This window comes from Dasypus novemcinctus, chromosome 16 (assembly GCF_030445035.2).
Source record: "Dasypus novemcinctus isolate mDasNov1 chromosome 16, mDasNov1.1.hap2, whole genome shotgun sequence".
NCBI classification, from domain to species: domain Eukaryota; kingdom Metazoa; phylum Chordata; class Mammalia; order Cingulata; family Dasypodidae; genus Dasypus; species Dasypus novemcinctus.
In genome coordinates, this window is record NC_080688.1 from 30,900,704 (window position 1) to 30,920,914 (window position 20,211).

At 36.1% G+C, this 20,211-nt stretch overlaps 1 protein-coding gene across 32 annotated transcripts in view; it reads left to right on the forward strand.

The window, feature by feature from the left end:
• Positions 1–20,211, forward strand: part of DLGAP1 (DLG associated protein 1) — a 1,067,602-nt gene that overhangs the window by 130,087 nt on the left and 917,304 nt on the right. For 31 of the 32 annotated variants that reach the window (XM_058277444.2, XM_058277451.1, XM_058277472.2 and 28 more), the window contains exon 2: positions 9,179–9,339. The gene's annotated coding sequence lies outside the window, so the exon portion shown is untranslated. Of the gene's footprint in view, positions 1–9,086; positions 9,340–20,211 lie in introns of all 32 variants that reach the window. The other variant, XM_071208475.1, reaches the window with a different exon arrangement.

Here is a 20,211-nt window from a genome sequence, read left to right on the forward strand (position 1 = left end):
CGCATTGAACCTTCCGTATAAGGTCATTTTCCAGTTGCATCATCAGTTGGTAGTTGATAGTGGTCCCTCGTTGCCAGGGAGGCTCATCCCCGGGTGTCATGTCCCACGCTGGGGGGAAGGCATTGCATTTACATGCTGAGTTTGGCTTTGAGACTCTAGCCTTTGTCTTAAGGGACCTTCACCTTTTGAAGAATGCTGGCCAGTTCTTTTTGGAGAATATCCCTCAATTTGGGCTCGTTTGATGTTTGTTCATGATTACATTCAGATAATTTATCCTTGTCAATAATACCACAGATGCATCATTGTGCCTTTCTCAATGCACCATGTGAGGAGGTATATGATATTGACATATCTCATTCTTGATGTTAATAAGGTTGATTGCTTCTTTGAGGTAGAATTAGTCAGATTTCTCCACTATAGAATTACTTTTTTTCTCCTTTATAAGTAAGTATCTTGGGGAGAAGGAGTTTTAGACTAGTATGCAAATACCTATTTTTCATCATACTTGTGCCTATTAATTTTAGTTTCCATTAGGGATTCTTTCCTGTCTCCAACTGTGGTGTTTGCCAGATGGTGATTTTTCTATTTCTATCATTCATTTTCTATTTATTAGTGTGAGTTTTACTGTAAGGAAAAGATGTCTCTTCTACACCATTCATTTATTCATTCAATCATTTATTTATAGTTTGGACTCATGGAAATTTATTCTGTTAGATAAATTCATTATTATCAATCTTTATTTTATTGCTTAGATTATTCTAGGTTTGGCCTTTGGGAGCTCCTTCAAGCTGGCTCCTGTGTCCTTTTTTTTTTTTATTGATTTTGTGATAATATTACATTAAAAATATATATGTGAGGTCCCATTCAACCCCACCCCCCCACCCTATCTCTCCCCCCCCCCCCCCCCCCCCAGCAACACTCGTTCCCATCATCATGACACATCCATTGGATTTGGTAAGTACATCTTTGGGCACCTCTGCACCTCATAGTCAATGGTCCACATCATGGCCCATACTCTCCTCCATTCCATCCAGTGGGCCCTGTGAAGATTTACAATGTCCAGTGATTGCCTCTGAAGCACCATCCAGGGCAGCTCCATGTCCCAAAGACGCCTCCACCTCTCATCTCTTCCTGCCTTTCCCCATACCCATCATCCACCATGTCCACTTTTCCCAATCCAATGCCACCTCTTCTATGTGGACATTGGATTGGTTGTGTCCATTGCACCTCTATGTCAAGAGGAGGCTCAGATTCCACATGGATGTTGGATGCAATCCTCCCACTTTCAGTTGTAATCACTCTAGGCTCCATGGTGTGGTGGTTGTCCTTCTTCAACTCCATCTTAGCTGAGTGTGATAAGTCCAATAAATCATATTGTAGGTGCTGGAGTCTGTTGAGGCTCAGGACCTGGCTATCACATTGTCAGTCCAGAGATTCAAATCCCCTAAATATATCTTAAACCCCAACATTAACTGCACCTCCATCACCTTAGCATGAAAGTCTTATGAAGGAAGATCCCATCTGAGTCCAGATTCATCACACATAAACATCAGTTCCAAAAAGGGGCCATCTGACCTGGTAGTTAACCCCATCGGCCATGACCATATCTCCCATGGGTCTCTTTAGCCCTCAAAGGAACCGATATCTGGGGGTTGTATCTGCTTTATCTGTCTTTCTGACTCTGCTCAGTTGTGCATGAGGGCAATCCTTCTGCCAGCCTCCAGACTCTTTTTTAGAAACTCGTAGCCATATAAACTCATTTCTCTTTTCCATTTCCCCCTTACTTTAGGTCAAACAGCATTTTAAAGTCATGTTATTTTGTGTAGACAGGGATATTCTGCTGATCCACATTGAACCTTCCGTATAAGGTCATTTTCCAGTTGCATCATCAGTTGGTAGTTGATAGTGGTCCCTCGGTGCCAGGGAGGCTCATCCCCGGGTGTCATGTCCCACGCTGGGGGGAAGGCATTGCATTTACATGCTGAGTTTGGCTTCGAGACTGGCCACATTTGAGTAACATGAAGGCTGACAGGAGGAAATTCCCAGGCACAATGTTGCTCTAGGCCTTGTTCTTATTTTAGGCTTATCAGCTCACAAGCATAGTCAATAGCATCAGGGGCTCACTGTTGAACCCTCACTCCCTCCCGGTCCCCGCCGCTGTACCTGCGAGACTGTCGCTGCTCCGCTAGGGACCACGACAGAGCACCATTGGCCAGGAACCCAGTACCCCCCCTGCTGTGGTTTTTAAATCAGATATTTTCCCTGCTCATGCCTGCCCATTTCTTCAAGAATTCCTCTTTTTATTGTAGAAAGGCATTTGGCAACCAAGATCTGGTACTAGATATGCTCCTTGCTCTTTTGCCATTGCCCTGTCAGGTCACAGATCTAGGAAGTTTGTATATGTAGACATATACAAATACACACAAATCTATATGTAATTGAATATTTATCTGTATGTGTGTACGTATATATATCATATGTGTATAAATACATATAATCATGAGTTTGTACTGAAACATTTAATTCAGTCTAGCACCACAGGGTTCATCTGGACTAACCCCTTTTCATTACTTGTAATTCCTTTTGTCAAAATTGAGAGATCTGGCACTCATTATCATCAATATATGTAATCATTTACTCAACACTAGAATGTGCATAAATTAGTTGCACAATTTCAATTTCATACCAATGTGATAAACAAAATTTTAACGAGAATATATGTATATAGTTTTTATCTGTAGTCTTACACTGTGCAGTCAAAATAGTGCTTCCCAATGATAGATTCGTTCTATCCCATCTCCTTCATTTGTGTTATGTTATTTGTAATACTATGTATATGAAGATTCTTGATTTTTTAATATTAATTTCATATTTTTTGCCTTACTAAATTCTTTTATTGTTTTGACTTAACATTTTCATTGATTCTTTAGAGTTTTCCAGATACCGTATGAACTGCACGTAGAGATAGTTTTGCCTCTTTCTTAGCAATTGTTATACTTCTAGTTGACTTATTTTGTCTAATTGCAATTGCTGATAATTTGATTGCAATGATGAATATTAGTGGAGGTACTGGGCACCCTTCCCCCTTCCTCCTATTTCTGAAATTAGTGGAAACACTTCTGGTGTTCTCCAATTCAGAAAGATCCTGGTTATTGGACTGATTTAAATCTATCTATATACACCTATATTAAGATATATATATATATATATATATATATATATAGAGAGAGAGAGAGAGAGAGAGAGAGAGAGAGAGAGAGCACGGCAGGGGGATGATGTGTGTGTATGCGTGTGTGTATGTGTGTGTGTGTATATATATGAATGATACATATAAATGACTGATAAGAAAGTGTCCAACAATTCTTACTTTCTTGAGAGTTTTTGTTTTTTATCATATGGATGTTGAATTTCATTGAAGGCTTTTTAGCATATATGGACATAATCACATTGTATATGATATTAGTAGACTTCCTAATATGAACTAACGTTGCATTTCTGCATAAATCCCATTTAGTCACATGTAATATTTTCTTATGTAGTAGTGTATGCTATTAGCTGAAATTTTATTTCATAATTTTACATCAATATTCGTAGGTAATATTCTATAGATTTCTCTTTTTGTATTTTATCAGGTTTAGGAATCAATATTATACTGGGTTAATAAGAGGAAATGGGGGTTTCCTCTCGTTTTCAATGTTCTGAAACATTTGTGGAGTTTTAGGACTAAATCAGTCATTAGGTTTTATAGAATTCCACTGTGAAACTATCTAGGTCTGGTCCTCTTTTATTAAAGTTTTCCTTACTATCCTACTTTATTTCTTCCATGAAAAATAGTCCCTTAAATTTTCTGTCTAGCAGGCTCAGTTTTGGTAGTATGTATTTCCTTGGGAAATTATCCATTTTTATCTACATTTTCAATTTTTTTTTGTATAGATGTCTCTGTAGTAGCCAAGTAGGATTTTTTTTCCTGGTCAAGTTAGCTAATGATTTATTTTGTTAAGTTTTTCAAAAAGCTGAGATAAGGATGTATTAGTTAAGTCAACTGTTTTCTGTTTTGCTAATCATTCATTTCCACTTAATCTGATTTTTAAATGTATGTGGAAAAGGGAGAAGAATAGCCACGATGATCTGGAAGAACAAAGCCAGATGAATTTGACAACCAGCGATGAGGACTATAGTGTTATAATTATTAAAACAGTATGGTATTGCTACAAACATAGATCTGTTTAGGTTCAGAAAGAGACTCATACATATATGGATGCCTGGTTTAGAACAAAGAATATACTGCAGTGCTTTAAGGGAAAAGATGGTCTGGGCCAATGGTATATCCATAGGGGGAAAAGTGAAACTCGACCTCTATCTCATACCATATACAAATAAATGATATTGCAGAGACAGATGCTGGACATTATATATCCTGCCATAACCCACTGAATGAACTCGGGGAGAGTGTAAACTACAATGTAAACTATAATTCATACGGTTCAGCAGTGCTCCAAAATGTATTCATCAAATGCAATGAATGTGCCTCGATGATGAAAGAAGTTGTTGATGTGGGAGGAGTGGGGGGGGGCGGGGTATATGGGAACCTCTTACATTTTTTAATGCACCATTTTTTGTGATCTATGTACCTCCAAAGAAAAACAATAAAAAATTTTTAAAAAATTCCTATTATAGAAGCAAAAAGAAAAAAAAAGTCAATCTCAGATGTATCACAAATCTTCATGTGAAAGATAAACAATAAAACTTTTAGAAATGACTCCATGACCTTGGACCAGGCAAATTTTTCTTAAACAAGAGTCAGAAATAATTATCCTTAATAGAAAAAATTATTTGATAGTTGGACATGATTGATTCTATTCATTGAAAAAAGCCCTAATAGGAAAGTGAAAAGCTATAGCCTGGAAGAATAATTATATATATATGCGAAATATACATATGTGTTATCTGTATCTATGTATGCGATATGTGCTCACACACACCACACACACACCCACACAGATGACAGAGGACTCATATCCAGAATATATAAAGAAGCACCACAACTAGAAAACATAAAAACAGAAAACAAAAAAAATGGGGAAAAGACTTTGAATTGGAACTTTACAATAGAAGATACATGTTCAACATACATATTAAAAAATCACTGATCATTGGGAAATGCAGATTAAAATATGATGTGATACTACTACACATACACTAGAATAACAATAATGAAAATGCAGAAAATACCAAGTATTGGCAATGATATAGGACAAATAGACTTTAATACACTGCTGGCTCAACTGTTAATTGGTATAGCTCTCTTGGAATACTCTTTGGCAATATCTACCAAAACTAAATATCTCCAATCCTGTGACTCAGCAATTCTACTCTTAATTATATGCCCCCCAAAATCATGTACATATGTTCACCAAAAGATACCATATAGCATATTCTTTGCAATGCTATTTGTAGTAACTCCAAATTGGCAACAACCTAAGTTATGATCTGCAGGAAAATGGATAACTGTATTATGGTACAGTCATAACATATAGCAGGAGAATGAGCCAATAGCAAGCTGGATGAATCTAACACACTCATAGTATTGAGTAAAATAAGGCAGACAAAAAAGTGTTCAGTCTATATGATTTCAAGTATCAACATTTTTCACTAAAATCAATTAAGCAAATATATATTGAGCTCCCACTCTGTTTGACAGGCAGCATGTTAGATGTTGGGGATACAGCTGTGATCTCGAGAGAGACCCCATTCCAGGTGTTTTGGGAGGAAGCAAAAGTAGCTAGTAGAGTACTACATTCTTGAAGAATCAGGGAAGGCTTGCTGAAATGACCTCTGAGCTGTTTCCTGGAAGAAGAGCATCAGTTAGTGGACCAAAATACAGGAGGGATGATGTATTTCAGACAAAGAGAACATAATATGGCTTCGAGGCTAGGAAATGAGACTTTTCTCATTGCCTTAAAATTTTGGTGAAAGACCCAAAGATGTATACAAGGGATAATGCATACCACTGCTATTTTAAGAACAGATATACATGTAGGACTTGCTGAGTTCAGTTGATCTCATCTCCAGCTTAGCCTGGTTAATATAAGAGACAGCTAGAAATTTGAAAGACTTTTTTAGAGGATTTGTAGAAAGAAACTTATTTTGACTTTTTACCCTCTTTAAAGCCAAAAGTCGGCATTAGTGCCAAGGAAAACGCCAGAAGTTGGGAATGTTGGATGACTCATTTACATGTATATCCTACTGGAATAATATCAGGACCTGAGCTTAAAAATAGGTTTTTGAACCAGGTTCTATGAATGAAAAATCACATGTGACTCAAGCACTTGAGTGCTTGCCAACTGCATGGGGGGCCCTGGGTTCAGTTCCTGGTGCCTCCTAAAGAAGATAAACAACAAACAGACATCGAGCAAAAACAGTGAGCAGACAATGAGCAAATAATGAGCAGATGAGAAAAACAAAACAAAACAAATGCAGAAAATGCAAGCAGAGAGGGGATGTGGCTCAAGTAGTTGAGCACCCACTTCCCAAATGGGAGTTCCCTGGTTTAGTTCCCAGAGCCTCCTAAAGAAAACACCAGACAACGAGCAGACAACAAGCAAAAACAATGAGCAAGAAAAACACAACAAGCAGATAATGAGTGGAAATAATGAGCAAAAACAATGGGCAAACAGATGAGGGAGCCATGGTGGTGGGGGGGCATGCCCAGGATGGTGGTAAGAACAGGTAGAAGACAGTAGAACTGAGTGTATGAAAGGTACCAGTGTTGGAGATTAAGGAGTACTTCTAACTCCTGAGAAGATAGAGTGAAAGAACAGTCACCACAGGAGAGCTTTTCAAGAGGATTCCAAAAATTCATCCCAGCAGTTGCAAATTGGATGGTGGAGGTAGGGGGAGAGTGGAAGACAAGAGGACCAGTGAAGTGAAGGGGAGAGGGGTGGAAACCACACCTCTCTAGACTGGGCCTTGAAAGGAGTTGTCTTCCAGATGAGCAAGACCACAGTTAGAGTCTGTCCCTGCAAGTGGGAAACTGCAGCACCCTTGGGCGGATGGGTGATAAGGGCAAAAGCTGGGAGAGGCCATTCAAGTTAGCAGGAGACACAGGAAAACTCCTGTTGATATTATATAACTCTAACTCTGCAAAGGGTGGGAAAACTGATTAATGAAAATATAGAAACATATTCATCATCATCTCAACAAATGAATGAAGATCAAAGCAAACTACAAAATTAATCCTCTTTGCCTGCAAAAATGCCAACAATTTTAAAACATATCAGAACCAATGGCAGCAACAAGCAGAAACGGCTTTTCATTTTCAGGCACTGCTGGTGCAATTATCACATCTTAGGAAGACAGTCTGATGATACATATCAAAACCATAAAAATGTTTATTGACTTAATTCTCTTTCTGGTATGGAGGTAGTGTGATTAAGAATGAGTACTCTGGAGTCAGACTGTTTGTATTCTAATTTCAGTTCGGTCACTTACTACCTTCAGTGACAAATAAGTTACTGAGGCTCCTTTTGCCTGATCTGTAAAATAGGATCAGTTATAGTGCCTTTTTTGTCAGGGTTTGGGAATGATTATTGTATGTAAAGAAGTGAGAAAAAATATGCCTAGTGTATTTTAAGAGTTGTTGTTTTACATTTATATCACCTTATCTAAAATTCTAAGGGTCTCAGAATTCAGATGTTTTTATTTAGATTTTGGAAAGTAATGTGGTGCATATAGGTTATATTGTGTAGCATTCTCCAGTGTGTTCTGAGGCAGGACCCAAAATCAAATGCATTAATATTTCTGTTGTGAAGTGTAAGAATATTCTTGGTAAGTGGGAACATACCAGTTCAGGTCAAATCAGGTTTTATTATCAAATGAGATGTAAGAAAATCTTATTTTTCAGATACTTTTTTGAGAGTTTGAGATTGTTGCTAATCCCTTTTAGATTTTTAACATAGTATAATGTGGCCATTTTATATGATGTTTACAAAATTGTGAAACCTTGAACTGCTTATAATTGTTATAATATTAAGAAAATAAACAAAATACAATGTTGTAAGTGTATCACAAAGCTGACCATATACAAATAATCAGGAGGAAAATGAACCATACTATTGGCAATGACTAGAATGATGTGGCAAAATTGATTAATTATTTTAGTTTTTATTGTATTTTGTAGTTTGTATACTTTTAAAAAGATATTAATTTTATAATAAAAAAGTAATTTTTATCAAATTGGCTTTAGACATAGTGTTAATTGTTCTGCAAATTTGATTATAAATAATTTGAAAATGTTGCCTTTGGATAGTTAACTTTTTATGGAGGCTAATGTCACTTTAAATGAATCTTTCATGATACAGAGGTAGGTAGAGAAAATTCTTTGATGTTACTTTAACTTGTTTGTTTCATGTGCTGTTATTTCACTAGCTAATTTCAGTCTCAGTTAATCTGTCTCCTAAAACTCAGTGTAAGTAAACATAAGGCCAGTTTATTTTTAAAAAATAGTATTTTATGTTAAAATACTAGTAGTAGTAGTAGTAAAATTTAATATATCTGATGTTGTGCTATGGACAATGTCTAAATATGCAAAATCTTCCCTCAAATATGAAAGAGACTAGAAGTAGCACAGACTTTGAAAATCATATAATACAAATGTGGTTTAAGTACTTACTCCAGTGTTTCTTACCTGTCTGACCAAAAGGCAAATTACAAGTCCTCTGAATCTTACTTTCCTTATTTGTAAAACAGAAATAATAGCATCTTATGTGAGGATTAAATGAGAATTTCCATCAAGCACCTGTGCTTTATATTGCATGCTCCATAAATGGTTATTCTCCCCATTTTCCTTTATTAATTTTAACCAACAACAGAAAAAAAAATGAGAGAATGGGTAAAATAATGACTCTTTACTGAGCACTATTAAAAGTCATTTACAAGCATTAATTTACAGCTTCTCTCCACAGTCTTCTGCAGAACATTTACAGAGCTTGCCCAAGGGGGCAGGGTGGGTGGTAGAGCTGTGCCAAGTAGACCAGTTGTCTGACTATTGGCTCAATGCGTCTTAACTATTGGCTCAATGATGATAGATTAAGGCTGCTCTTTGTGTGGTTGAACATGTGTAAATAATATTGGAAAAGTAACTATGATGCCTTTCTTTTTGTCCCATTTTGTATTTCAGCACCGTGTGAGTGGTGCTCTGGAGCACCTTGGTGATTACCGCACAGTCCTTTTCCTGGGACAGTTTCTGGAAAGGACCAATATATATCCAACTTACCCAGATATAATCCAAGATTAATGGAGATATTGCAGAGCAGATTACTCTTGGCTCTCTAAGACTAGGTAAGAGTTTACAAATGCATTTACTGTTTGCAGATAATATTGATATTATGGCATGTCCTGAATATATTGCTGCCTTGTCATAAATTGGAGATTTATATTAACTGAATATACAAATGGTAGAAGGGAAAAATAGGTTACCTCTAAAAGGCACTGATGTATTGATTGAAATGCATGTTATGACCTGAGCATATGCCAGTATATCTGAAGGTATTTTTATTATTTGTGAAGTATAGGGAGTTAACATTTAGTGCAAAAGGAATTTCATGACAAGCATTCTTCTTATAAAATATTACTCTCATACAATTTTATGAAACCCATAATTGCGACAATCTGTGCTGTTTCTACTGCTATAAAATCATTAACTGTAAAATAGAGAGGCTGTCTTTTTGGAATTGGTTATGATGAAAATGTACCTATTGTATATGCAAATCCTCTTTTAACTATGAGGTTCCCTTTCATGTGCTTCTAGTACATATGTTTACTTCTGTCTATCTTTTCCTCTACTTCAAAATTGTCTGTTCCAAAATACTAGATTGCCAGGCATTCCAGTTAAGGTTAATTAGCAAAACAGAGAATTGGGTTTCAGAAAAGCCAGTAAAGTTGAACCAGGTGGCAAAGTAGGAGAGCTAGTGCAGCAAATCCTTGGAGGAGATGAAATATAAACAAAGGTGGCCTGTATCTCCTAGATGTACCCTCCAGTGGCTTCCCTGAGGACAGAAGGTGAGGGATGAAAATCAATGCTTTCCCTGACATAAAGTTATCTTGAGTGGAAGATGTTGAGAAATAGATATTTGCCAAAGGTTTTCCTTCTCAAGCATACAAGTTATGCTGTATTCTTAAGAACTGGGATTCAAGGGTGAATCAGTACCTCTGACAGAAATCAGAAAGAAATCGCACATTTACATGAAAGACTAGACCCCTTAAAGTGCATATTCATCTGCAAAGCTTAACAACTTTTCAAGATATTTCGTGGGCAGTGTAGGGAAGGGATGTCTCAAAAGTTTCCTGGTGAGCCAGGTAAATGGGAACCTAGAAGGTTGAAGGTGTGTGAAATGTCCCTGGTCATGGTCCGGTACCTGAGAAGATGGCTTTGGATTGGTGTCTCCATGTCGAATGCCACTTCTGTCACCTTTTGTCCTTGAGTCCTGGGGTAGTTGTGAATTAAATGGACTAATTTATAAATAGTACATAATACTGGACCCTGCACATAATAAGGCTTCAGTAAATGGGTATTACTCTGTTAAGTAGTGGAGCAGCCGTTTATGAGTGCTTCCCTTGGTTTACCAGTGACCTGGCTCTTAATACTCTCCTTTATGGTGACTTAAATTTCTCATCTATAAACTCTCCCATGTTGAATTTCCCTTAATGCCATCTATCCAACCATACTTGGAAAGACAGTACTACATTTTTCAAGAGTAAAGTATTGCTTTTTAAATCTGGCAAGTATTATATTTCTATTATCTATAATCTCAAATATGCCACTTTCTAGCTTCTGAATATGGGATAAATTACCCATTAATTCCAAATCTCCTTATCTTTAAGATGGGAACATCAAATATCTATCTATGAGGATTATTTTGAAGATTAAGTAATAAAATTCACAGTATGTGACATAGACTCCAATGCATGATTGCCACTGTTATTACTGTAATCATTTTTCTTAAATTTATTCTTATATACCTCTGGCTGTGATTGTTGATGTTGTCAGTCTGTTGTCTGCTAAACTTGAAGCAGGATGTTCTATGGAAATTTATAAATATAACTAGTAATGTATTTAAAATCTCAGTCTACTTTTTAACCTTTGAAAACATGATTCATTATCATCATTTTATGTCCTTAAAACATAGTATATTTAGTTTAAACGTGTATCTCATTTCACTGTGATTTCTATTTATCTCCAAGGACAACTGCTCTTAAAGCTTTCCAAACTTGATCCTTTATAAGAGGAAAGTATATAATTTTCCATGTGAAATTGCTTCAGACTTTGATGATTCTGAATATCTGAGTATGGCTGTTGCATCCTTAGTTATAACTTTAAACTGGCTAGCCCAAAATCAAACAATAATGTAGTCAGGAGACCACCAGTCTCCACTTCACACTCCATTCTAACCTTTCCAGCTTTGTACTCAGTCTTCTCTCCATGGTGCTGAAGGTTTGAAACTCCATTCTATAGTGTAATTTAATGCCCAAGTCTGACTGAGGTTATAGTCCCCATAGTACAGTTCAGGACTTGAAATAACCAGTAAATTTTAGGAAACCAAAGTCCATCTCACATTAAGACCTGATACTGACCATGCAAAGGTATGTGCCAGGGCTGATGAAAGGATCTCTATATATGGTCATAAATATTAAAATAAAAAATTGTGTTAATTTTTAGATTCTTTCCATTCAATTTTCATTTTTGTTTATTTGTCAAAATGTATTTAAATTAATTGTAGAACAAGCAAGATTAAGAATGATATGGAAAATATTTTAATATTCATTGAGAGATTTATGGCATATGTTGCATTAACCAATAAAATAAATTTTCAATAGAGCTAATTTACCTTTTTATGTAATCTGGGTCTAAGCCAGGTTTTTGATAGGAACAATATAATTAAATTATTTCATTGAAGCATTTACAATTAAATATGTCATAGGTTATTTCAGAATGGACCATGACTATCTGACCAAATTGCAAAACTTATTAGCAACTTGTAATATATAAATAAAAATAAAAGGTCTCATAATGCAATTATGTACAAAAATTTAAGCTTCCTTTGTTGAAAAGAAAGTAAAACTTTAAAAACCATTTAATTCTGGTGAAAAAATATTTTAAAATTTTTAAAAATTTAAGATATTTTGGATACGAGTTTTTATCCAAGCATTTAATGTATTTTTCTATTTATATTTGTGAATGTAATTTTTATGGTTCAAAAATTGAAATAATGCATCTATTACAAAAATATTATTGACCATTACATGAGTAGTAACGATTAGAATAGAAGGATAATCAGTTTCAGAGGCTCACTTTAGGTGATTCCAGTGTTAAAATTTCTAGGAAAAATCTACTGCCAAGCTAGGTGTCTGAGTAGAGACTACCTTTTGGACTATAGTAGATTACGATGTATTGCAATTATGGCTTTTTTAATTCCATGGAATGGGGAAGGGAAATAACATTTATTTAGTGCAAACCACATGCCTGGAACTTTGCTTTTCTGCTTATAAATTCTGGAGGTGATCTACTCAAGTGAAGTCAGCTGTCTCAGTTTTACTTATGGGTAAGGGAATTCCGAAATTTGCTCAGTCATTCCACCAAGAAATGTTGAGAAGGGGAGAGGGGTTGAATGCTCTCCATTTCACTATTCTATCAAAAGTTCTTTGAGAAAAAATTTCCTTCTGAGTAAACCTGGAATGAATCCCACGTGTGTGTGTGTGTGTTTTAATGTGTTAATGGAAATTGCAATGTCAAATTCTACTTTTTAAAAAAATTCTACACAGTCTGTCTTATTTCTCCTATAGACAGTGAGTATTTTTATATTGTTTCTTAGAAAGGGTAGAGGTAGAATTTTTAAAAAAATCAATTTTATTGATACAGATTAATAAGGCATAAATCCATCCAAAGTGTACAATCAGTGATATTTGGAATTCATCACTTCAGTCATTATTACAGCATTTTCATTATTCCAGTAATAATAATTACAAACAACAACAAAAAAAACCTCATCACGTCTCAATCTCTCTCTCAGCCTCCCCTGCCATACATAGGTGCTATTCTGTTTCCATCTCTCTAGGTTATTTGTTTATGTTTTGTAAAAATAGTCTTTTATATGCAATATCACTCATATTCGTATTTCAGTTGAGGTTTCACTATGTTATACAGTCACATGCTACATTTTTTAGCTTTCCTTCTAGTCATACACATGCCCTTAGACTTTCCCTTTGAATCACTGTCATACCTATGTAATATAGCTCTGCTAGTCATAATGTCCTCTCACCATTTCCATTCATTTCCAAAGATTTACAAACAACCTTTTTATTAAGGAAGTCTTAAGGGGAGCCTCAGATGTCTGCCGTTTCACTTTTAAGTACCCCGGAGTAGTTCCTATTGCTTCTCTGATGTTCTTGAAGAAACTATATGTTTGGTATTGAAATTCATGGCTAATGAAAATTTAATGTCCAGTTTACTGCTGTGATCTTCCATTATGTCAAAATATAATTTTCAGTATTTACTTCAGTGTTCATTGATAATCCACTTGTGTTGTTTCATGAACTTGATTAAGTTGTATTAGGAAGTCTTCAGAGACAAAAAGCTCTTAGTACCTAAAATAATTTTTTTTCCGACAGTGTGATGTATTATTAGCACCAAGTCTACCTTCTCATTTAATCCTATTTCAACTTTATAAGAAATGGATATTTATTCCCCTTATGTACTTATTTCTTACTTATTTGATTGATATATCTCCTTCTTTAAAATATATAGCTACATTAGCATTAATTCATAATTCTTGGTATGAATTCAGAGGAAAGATTATGGAACTTCACAAGATCTGGAATTAACTATGTTATTTTTATGAAACATTTATGTACCCTTAATTCTTAAATAATATCAAAACTTCAGTTGTTTGAAATAGTCAGAAAAAAAAGCCATTTCTTATGTAATCTCTTAAATAGGTTCACTTCTATAATATGATTTTAAGGATCTCTTGGTCTACTGAATTTCCCTTTTATAGTCTTCTGTAAAAGTCAATTTTATCTAGCAATAGTAAAATGTTTAGTGTATTTCTTGGCAGATTTACTAAAAGATCTATTTAGGTGCATTGAAAACCTGACAGTATAATTTGTCATGTTGAAGAAGTAGGAATAGTTATCAGGCAAAGAAGAATAAAGGGCTAGCCAATATTTCCAGCATTTTAATTCACCCTAAAACTAAGACTGTTTGTATAAGCAAAGTGTCCTGGACTCGAAGTCCGAGGACCAAGATGCTAACTGGATTTTAGGCAGCTTACTTTCTTGCCCTCTTGAGCTTTACAACTTTTTGCCTTAAAAAAAAAAAAAAAAAGACAATATACCTCACTGGGTTTTTATAAGGGAATTAATTGAGCTAATGTTTGTGGCATGCTTTGTGAACACTAAGGCTTTATAAAAATACTTTACATGAGGGGACTGGGTGCAGCTCAGTGGTTGAGTGCCTGCTTTTCATGTACAAGGTCCCGCTTTCATTCCCCATACCTCACAGTGAATGTAGCTATGTATTACCAGTGGTGTAATATGAAAACGTTTATTGTAAGAGTTTAAAGGGTCTAAATGCAAAAGTCTTCTTAACCTTTTAACTTAAAGTATTCCAAATTTAAGCATTTTCAGTAGATTTGACATCATATTTATAAAAATTGTATTATTATTTACTGTATCAAATCATGTGTCCTTAATTTGTACATTCAGATTAAATGATAACTATTACCTTTAATTTTTTTTGTTGTTTAATGTTAAAAACCCTTTTTGGATTATTGCAATTTTTTAAAAAATTTATTTCTCTTCCCCCTTCCTCCCTCCTTCCTCCCCCCTCCCCCCCAGTGTCTGCTCTCTGTGTCCATTCACTGTGTATTCTTCTGTGCCCGCTTGTATTCTTGTCAGCAGCACCCAGAATCTGTGTCTCTCTTTTTGTTGCGTCATCTTGCTGCGTCAGCTCTCCGTGTGTGCAGCACCATTCCTGGGCAGGCGGTACTTTTTTTGTGCTGCGCAACTCTCCTTACAGGGTGCACTCCTTGCGCATGGGGCTCCCCTACATGGGGAACACCCCTGCGTGGCACAGCACTCCTTGCATGTATCAGCACTGCACGTGGGCCAGCTGCACATGGGTCAAGGAGGCCCGGGGTTTGAACCACGGACCTCCCATGTGGTAGGTGGATGCCCTATCGGTTGGGCCAAATCCGCTTACAGATTAGTGCATCTTGATGATTCAGAGTTCCCTGGCATGTCTTTCAAAGAAATTTTAAGTGATGGATAATAAAGTTTCTATAATTCTGGTGGTTCTGATGAGGTCAATTAAAATTATGTATGTTTCATAATACAATTGGAAACTGGAGTGAACTGAATGTTATGTGTAATCAGGAATGGCAGAGAACTTATAAGGTATCAGTTTGTCTGTGTGAACTGCATTTCTTGATACCCACATAAAGTTTTCTGGAATAGATAAAAACTTGATCCTGACTTAATAAGGTAGGTAACACAGCTAGTAACTCATAAGGGTGGGGTCAGAACCCATATTTTTCTGTGTTCAAACCCAGATTTTTCTGAATATATTATAAAATAAGTCATTGATCCTCAGTGTGTTAAAAGACTAGTTTATCCTCTTCAATGTGACACCTAGTGTCAGTGCCATAAAATTGTGAAAGACTTGTACTAATAAATTGTTTTCAGGGGATATTTTTAATTCGTGATCAAGTAAGATATTTTTGAAGCTCTACTACCATTTTTAGCTATTCACATCTAATAAATGACCCTTTTAATGTCCTAATCAGTGCCTTGGTGACCTTAAAATGATTGACAGATAACTATATCCAGGAAATAGTCCATTTGCCTAATAGAATCTGAAATTATCCTTCTCAACCTATATATTAAGAAACCAGCATCTCCCTGTTCTAAATTTATGTAACATCTTATACATTCAACTTCTGTCCTACTCTCCACTTTTACTATGGACATGAACTCATCAGTTTACTCTTTAATTATGAGGTCCTAGTGGGAAATATCTATGATCTCTTCATCTTTGTATCCTTGGTTCCAGTCCCAATTCCTGATGAGTAATAGGCAATTGGTAAATATTTAAGGAATAGATAATTGAAGGATGAAGATGGCCAGGTACATGCCCAGAGTCATCTAGCAAGTCAATGCTATAACTGGCAATAAGAGTTTATTTTTTATTTCCCATCTATTGACATGTTATTTATTCTAGAAGTAATTACTGGATTTGTACTAGGTGCTTTGTTCTTTTCTGGATTCTGGGAATAGATCAATAAGCAAAACAGGCAAGAAATTCCTCCTTTTGTGGAGCTTACATTCTAGTTCATAAATGTATGTCCAATCAAGCTTTCCAATCCTTAAAAAATGAAAACCTGACTTTTAAATCAAATTAGTTATGATGATTATTTTATTTTTTTAGAACAATAATGGTCAGATTTTATTTTTATTTTTTTAATTAATTAATTTCTTTCTCTCCCCTCCCTCCCCACCCCAGTTGTCTTTTCTCTGTGTCTATTTGCTGTGTGTTTTTCTTTGTCCACTTCCGTTGTTAGCAGCACAGGAATCTGTGTTTCTTTTTGTTGCGTGATCTTGTTGTGTCAGCTCTCCGTGTGTGCAGTGCCATTCCTGGGCAGGCTGCACTTTCTTTCGCGCTGGGTGGCTCTTCTTATGGGGTGCACTCCTTTGCACGTGGGGCTCCCCTACGCGAGGGACACCCCTGCATGGCACGGTACTCCCTGTGCACATCAGCGCCGCATGTGGGCCAGCTGCACACGGGTCAAGGAGGCCCAGGGTTTGAACTGCGGACCTCCCATGTGGTAGACGGACGCTCTGACCACTGGGCCAATGGATTTCTTTAAAATTGGGAAATAAATATAGTTTCACCAAATTCTCATAAGTCTAAGAATGGAGACTGATTGGAATTTTGAATGGATGCTAAAAATGTATTGATAAGGCAAGCAGCTGTGGCTCAATCGATTCGGCTCCCGTCTACCATATGGGATGCCCTGGGTTTGCGTCCCAGGGCCTCCTTGAGAAGGCAAGCTGGCCCACGCCCGCAGAGAGCTGACAGCCCACACCTGCAGAAGAGAACTGACAGCCTGCAACCACGGAAAGCTGGCGCAGCAAGATGACACAACAAAGGGATATAAGACAAGCAGAAGAACCTACAGTGAATGGATACAGAGAGTAGACAGCAAGCAAGCAACAAGGAGGGGGGGAAGGATAAATTAAAAAAATAAAATAAAAAAAATCTTTAAAAAAATGTATTGATAAGATTAGATTCTTCCTCTATATTCATTCTCTTAAGTAATTCAGCAGAGAGGTAAAAACTATGCTGTACTTCACAGTTTCCAACTCTTAAAAATACGACGGTATTACAATTATCTCTAATAATTTAAAACAACATAAAACACATGTGCAAAGATAAGATTAGATGTTATAGGATCCTGTGGTTCCAAGAAACAGAAGTAACTTCTAGCCATCTTACATAAAGGAGATATCCTGGGATGAGCCAGATGTGCCTTAACTTGAAGGACTTCAGCCTGGCTTCCTCCATGGTCATCATTCTTGTTGGCTCATAGTGTCTGTGGGCTTCATAGTCTCTTCTCTTTCATTCTTTCTGTGAATCTAATTCATCTTTATCTTTCTAGCCTCTGACCTGCTGCTGCTTCTTTACAATTGCATGTAGCCACTGCAGTGGTTTCCATAGACTTTCCAGATCAGTTGTCCATCTTACATTTCTGGAGAGGATCTGAGAAGTCCACCTTGACTCAATTATTCATACAAAGCCCAGTCATTGGTAGTAGGAAGAATAGGGATATGCGGTGCATATATATGCTTCTAATGTGCCATGGGGCAGAAAATTTAACTGGGTATGGGGACAGGGAGGCACTGCTGGCACCTGTTTTGTAATAGGCTTATCACAATATGTTAATAGAGGGAATAGGCAGATTGGAATTTATGGTTTATATGATATGATAAATTAAAGGCTTATATTTTGATATGTCAGTTTTTACTGTAAATAACAGTGGAAACCAACCAATAGTCTTATGTTTCTAAATCACAAAAATGTCAGAATGACTTATGGCATATATTTAATATGCACACTTTTAAGTACGTGAGCGTGATAAATTGCTAATAGAAATTCTCATCTAAATGTCTAGTGGAGTTCACATTTTTTCTAGCACTAGCATTTCAACTCTCTGTCTTTACCAATTGCCTACTTGAAAATACATTTTACACCTGAAATTTTAGAATATTTGCTTCTGGAGAACTTAAAACAGGATATGGGTAATTTTACCTTTTTCACAGTCTCAGGTTTAATGGATAAGCTTTGATGGGCAGATTTGGTTATGCCTCAAAGTTAATCATGTTATTTCCTTCAGACAGTACCTCCTCTGCATCCTTGCTTTCCCAGTGCCACATCAAAGTACAGGATTTACCAATTCTGTCACAGGAGTTTGAATTTTCAACCAAACATATCTACATAAGAATTCAAGATCAACTAAAACATGCTTGAGTGATATGATAAGACTGTTTGATATTATTAACTATGAATCATTTTTCTTACTTTTTTTCTTACTTTTATTGTACAAAACTCTGAGCTAATTGCTGGGATCCTCGGGGTGATTTTTGTTCTTTACCTTATGCAATGAATAGTGTGGTGGAGAGATAGGGTAGGGTAAAACAAAAAACAAAAAACACCATCATTTGGTAAAATCTTGCCATCTTGTCCAATATTCCTGCTTATTTAGTGGGATAACTTTGACACTAACCACATAAGAGTACCTTATTTGTATTCTGGACATTCCCATCTATAAGAAATTTATACCTATTAGAATAACTTTTTATGGCTCAGTTAACTGTTTTTTGAGTTTGCAGAATTAATTGCTCTTTGCATTCTTGTGTCTTTCTGGAACATTTTGGTGTGCATAAAAAGAGAGATTCTTGAACCAAGAATGTGTTGTTAATAGTATTAGAATCCCTACACATCTGTGGCATCAAATAATATATAAATTCAAGTTAGATTTTAATAATGGTTCAAAGTCAAATTTAATACCTCTGAGCCTTTATAAATTCCTCCTGGCTTTCTTCATTGCTCCATTGTTTTTTCCCAAAGACTTGTAGTACCAATAGGATGTATTGCTACAGCCATATTTCCTATAATTTATTTAGTTAAAATCAAAAAGGATTTAACTGCCTCTATTTAAAATCCTCCTTATAATGAAATCTACACTTAGGCCTAGGTGGGTCTGATAGTAGGAAATGGTATTGGAGATTGAAGCCTCTTCCCACCCCTCTCTCAGAAAATAGGAAGCCTCTGCTCTCTCTTCATTTTGTATTCCTACAGAGTTGATCCCTCTGTCGAATGCAATATAAAGTTCACTTCTATGACATGAGGCTGCTGATGACAGTTGACCATGCCTAAACTTGAACTAAGTCCAATTTGCATACTCTTTTACATACTGAGGTCAGGAATCTTCTAGGGATCATTAGAGCTGGAGGGTTCCAATTTGGTACAGAAACAAGGATATGCTTCTGCGGCAAGCAAATCAATTCAGGAAGTCAACGGGAATTCACAGGTTTCTTGTTGGCCCATCAAGAATTTGATTTATCTAATTTCTTTTCATCAACTTATATTCAAACAGCATTAAGTGTTAACACGTAAAATGATGTCCATTGATACTTATTACAGAGACTAAGATATGAAATGAACTTGAGTGGGACTTTCTGATCTGCTCATTCATTCATTTATTTGATCAGGTAGAGATGTGTTTCCAGTGCCTTCTATACATGGGTGGCCTATGAAGGCTTCAAAGGAAGTGCTTGTTTTTTGATGTAAGGATGTAGCAGATTGCTTAAAAAAAAAAAAAAAAAAAAAAAAAAAAAACAGCCAAACATTTGTTAACTCCCATACTGATAATGACATTACAGATTTTCCCATCAGGCAGTGGAGTCTGGAACACACAAGTGACTCACATTAGCAGATGTGGTATGAACAGTCTTGAAAACCACATGTGCATTGCTGCTTAGCCTCTTAATGCTTTCAGTACCCAGGATCCATGGGGAAAGCCTAGGCTAGCCTAGGAAGTAAAAGTATTTCTTGTTTTTACTAAATTAATCTCTACCCCCATTAAAATCTGTCTTAAT